This window comes from Herpailurus yagouaroundi, unplaced genomic scaffold (assembly GCF_014898765.1).
Source record: "Herpailurus yagouaroundi ecotype Mexico unplaced genomic scaffold, PumYag 210, whole genome shotgun sequence".
Lineage (NCBI taxonomy): Eukaryota > Metazoa > Chordata > Mammalia > Carnivora > Felidae > Herpailurus > Herpailurus yagouaroundi.
The window spans coordinates 13,998,359-14,002,999 of NW_024412441.1; positions in this window are offsets into that span (position 1 = coordinate 13,998,359).

Below are 4,641 nucleotides of genomic sequence, written 5' to 3' on the forward strand. Positions count from 1 at the left end.
CGGGAGTGCTGCGAGCGCCGGGAGCGCCCCTTTGCACCGGTGTCCTTCCACCTCCGCCATACCTTTGAGTCTAGGGCAGTACCGCGAGTTCAGAGGGTCCCGCGCTCTGCCAGGCCTCGCAGAGCCGCTCCTAAGTGCTGCGCTCCTGCTTCCCTCGCCCTGCTGCCTGGTCCCCTGGCCCGATGGGGATAATTCGAGGGCCCAGCAGCCGCGCTCCGAGCCTAGGCGATGCACTTTTTCGGCCGAACGCAGCTGACTTTGCCGTCTGGAAGAAGAGGCGGGGAGACCACCTGCAGCTGTTGGGTCTGGGGGAAACAGTTCGGTGAGGCAGAGCTAGGGCTTCGCCTGCTCTTCCGTTCCGATTGATAACACCGGTTTGCTTGCGGGGCTGTGTTGGACCCTGTGACCTTGATAAGGATGCGGAAAAGGAGGGTCCTCGCTTTGAGCTGTCTGGCCTGCCTGCCGCACCCTACTCTCAACACCTGGCCACCACAGCGTGGGCCTGCGCCACTTCAGAATTGGCCAAGGCAGTCTGGCTTCCCAGTGTAATTTTCGGATTAAGAGTTGACAGCGTGTCCTCAAATCACAGGATCTCAGGCCTGCCCTGTGTGTCTCCAAGGTTTTATTGAAGCACTAGGAACATGAAAACTTCAGGTGTCGAGTGTGGGGAGACCAGAGATCTAAGGAGCGGGCCGTCAGAACTCAGGGATTTTCCAGATGTGCTTTAAACGCTGCCTTTGGGACACCTGGGTGGCTCAGTCGGTCAAGGATGGGATTTCTGCTCCGGTCATAGGGCTCTGTGCTGGCAGCTCAGAGCCTGAGCCCGCATGGGAGCTTGTGTCTCCCTCTCTCTTTCTCTCTCTGCCCCTCTCCCGCTGGTGCTCTGTGTCTCTCAAAAATAAACATTAAAAAAAATTTTTTTTAAACGCTGCCTTCAATCGGTGCTGGCCCAGGCACCTATGTTCTATGTGACTGGGTGGACTCTGCTCTCCCAAGAATCCCACCCCATCATCTACCTACATTTGGTTAATCCAGGTGGTAGGGATCAGGGACAGGGGAGGCTCAGTCTTCCAAGCCTTGAGAAAAGCCTGTGGGCTTCACAGGTGTGAGTGGAAAAGAAGAGAAAGGCCCACAGAACTGGTAGCCTGGGCACCGAAAGCCTTGCTGTATGTTTCCCCATAAGCTTTGCCGTATTTTATATTAAATAATCTGCATAATGAAACTCTAGGACTTTATGCAAAGTGAGAAAGGCCAGTCACAAAAAATTCCGTATGATTCCACTTACATGAAGTATCTGAAGTAACCAAATTCATAGGAACACAGTAGAAAGGTGGTTGTGTGTGAGGGGGATGGGATGGCAAATTAGTGTTTAATGGGTATACAGTTTTGCTTCTTGCAAGATGAAAACATTCTAGAATCTGTTGCACAAAATGTGGATATATTTAACTCTACTAAACTGAACACTTACAAATAGTTGAGGTGGGGGGCGCCTGGGTGGCGCAGTCGGTTATAACCGACTTCAGCCAGGTCACGATCTCGCGGTCCGGGAGTTCGAGCCCCGCGTCGGGCTCTGGGCTGATGGCTCAGAGCCTGGAGCTTGTTTCCGATTCTGTGTCTCCCTCTCTCTCTGCCCCTCCCCCGTTCATGCTCTGTCTCTCTCTGTCCCAAAAATAAATAAATGTTGAAAAAAAATTAAAAAAAAATAGTTGAGGTGGTAAATTTAATGCCATGCTTTTTTACCACAATACAAAAATAAAAATTAAGAAAAAATAATCATAAGTGGAACTTTTTTTTGTATAGGTTTGTGTTATCACCAAAATACAGAGTTTTTTTTGTTTGTTTGTTTTGCATATCAGGAGGGGTGGGAATACTTTTCAGGTGCCTGGAAGGCATTGGAAAGCAGAGGAGAAAACCTCCTGAGAACCGGATAACCAAGCACATTTTCTCATTTTCCTAGAGCCACTGAGCACTGTGTACACAGACTTTGAAATCAAACATCACGCCTGACAGTGAAGGGATTCAAACAAAGATTGCAAATCTCTTTAGGGGGCCATTTCTTGGAGGTGGTGGGTTTTCAGAAATAGAGTGATTTCAAACTGGGCTTCTCCAGCCGCCCAGTCCTAGTGGACACATTAACCTTAATAAGGAGATTGGTAAGACACAGCGTTCCCTTAATCAACAATTAGCTTACTTACCTCACTTGGTGCAGGAGTGGGAGAAGAAACAGGTGCTTTGGCAGCTTCCAAGGTGCTCAAAGTGGTTCACTGCCAGAGCAAGGAGAAACCTCCTGAGTCCTGGGCTGTGCTCTCAAGTCACAGAACAACACCTCCAACCTACACAGAACATTTCAGTTGTACTGAGCTTATGAAATTAGATTTTTTGATGTTTAAAAAAAAAAAGAGGAAAGGTAAAGGATCACTTAAGAACACATCTACCATATCAATATTGCTCCTTCCCCATGGCCAGCCTGCCCATCTTTCTAATTGGGATTTTGCCCTCTAAGTGAAAGGTCCCCAAGCTCTGATAAACAACTGGATGGATTTCGTGGAAATCCCAGTGAGTAACTTTGAAGAGTCTGGGATTGAATCCAGACTCTCTGATTGAATCTGAGAGATTCACCAAAAGCCCTATACAGAAGGATTGGCCCCAGCCTTGCTTAGAGCAGAGCTGAGCAGCCCAATGACCTTTTAAGATTTCTTCCAGGATTCAGTTCAACAACCTTTGCAGGAAGGAGCTGAGAGTGTGAACCTAACACCAGCTTGTGGCTGGAGGGTCCCATTTTACTTTTTAATGCCCATGGAGCACTAAAGGAGAAGAGCTTTAAAAGATAGTGGCGGAGAGAGATGGATTCCAGGATTTAGAGGAGTGTCTCTAGAGACACTGATGTTTTGGCCACAGAGGGCAGCAGAGGGCATTACTAAAAGAAACTCCCAAACTGCTTAAAATGGGAGCAGCTGCCCATCTCCCAGCAAATTTCCCTCCCTGTCCCCTAGCTGTAGCCTGGACCTCTTGGCAACAAAGTCTGTGACCCCAGGAGAACACCCTCTTGTTTTAATATGGGACAAGACTGGGTCTCCAGCTTCCTCTGTCCTCTGTGGAGCACAGAGGGATAGGGCAGGATAGGGTGGGATAGATGTGAGACAGTTAACTTACAAACTTAGTAGAGAGCGGGCACTGGGAGGTAGTGGGGTAGTGGGCAGGTAGAAGACAGAGGGCCTCAGTAATCTTGTTAAAGTAACAGTATGATCCAGGATATGGTTGGAATTTAGGTTGGGATGAGTGGGATCTAACAGGAGAGATCTTGGAAGGCAGGGCTGTTTCTTTACTATTTTACAACTTGCAATGTATTGTCACATGTCAGGGCCAGGGTGCAAAATTTAAGGAGGTATTTACTCTCAGGGTGGTACCAGCCCTGGCCCTGCCACATACGGCATCTCTCGTAACACCCATCTGGCCTAGTCTCGCCATTTATTTGGTTGGAAGGGAAGTCACCCCTTCCCTCATATTTGCCTGTTAGTCCTCCAAACAAAACCAACTCTTAAATTGTGACTTTACAAATCTATCCTCATACCCCTCATCAGTGAACTCCGTGACCAGAAAACCACACCCCTTGTGTTTGGCTTCAGGCCAAAGCCATGGGCGATTTCACACAGACATATGCTATATCTACAGTGAAATGTGACTTTTGACCGTACAAATCCAGAATTTGTCATCTTTCAAAAAGAGTTCTGTGACTCTTATTGAGGAAAAGGAGGAAGAAAAAGTAGAGCTTTTTTTTTTTCTACTTGAATTCTTAGTGCTTACTAAGAAGGATCCAGTTTTAAAAGAAACAGTTTCCCCATCCCCCCTCCCATCTGGATGATCAGTGACTTAGAGATTAATGTCTTTGCCCATGAAAGGTCTTGTGTGTTTATCCTTTTGTCACTCAACAAATAGTGAAGAAGTCTTCCTCTCCCAGACTACTTTAAAATGCATATATATAGGTATGTGTTCTTAGAACTTTTTAAATATGAAAATTGAGAGCAAAATCATATACTCTAAACAATAGGTGTTGTGAGAATCTGGTGATGGTGTGTGGGAGGGTGGAGAGAGTGAACAAGAAGGCAGGTAAACCTCGAGTCCCAGCCATATTCACTGCTAGGACTCAGAGACACCTCGCCCACACTGGCCCGTCTGCCCGGCTGGTGGGTGCGAGCTCTGGGGCGGTAAAGTCACACACATGTGAGAGGAATGGCCGATAGGAAGGATGTGCCAGCCCCACCTTAGAGTGGAAAGGACACAAGCAGAAATGAAGGTGCCGCTGTCAATAAAGATGATGACATTGGGCCCCAAGCAACACTGCCCTGAAGTCTGGTAACTAAGAATGACACAGAGTGGGGGGGCAGAGACACCCTCCCCACTCCTATAGTATGGCTTTGGCCTGTAATAGGGTGTTAAAATGGGACTTTTTCTAGCTCAGTTTCAAAATACAGAAATACAGAACTGGACAGAGTGCTTTTGAAAATGGTTTTGTGTGCTTTAGTCAATGCCCATCTCAAGGGAATGCATGAACTGATAGAGACAAGGACTAAGAGTTCGATTTCTGGGGTAGAGTTGTCAACATCATGGAATTTCCCCTCCCTACACCATGGACAAAGGAAT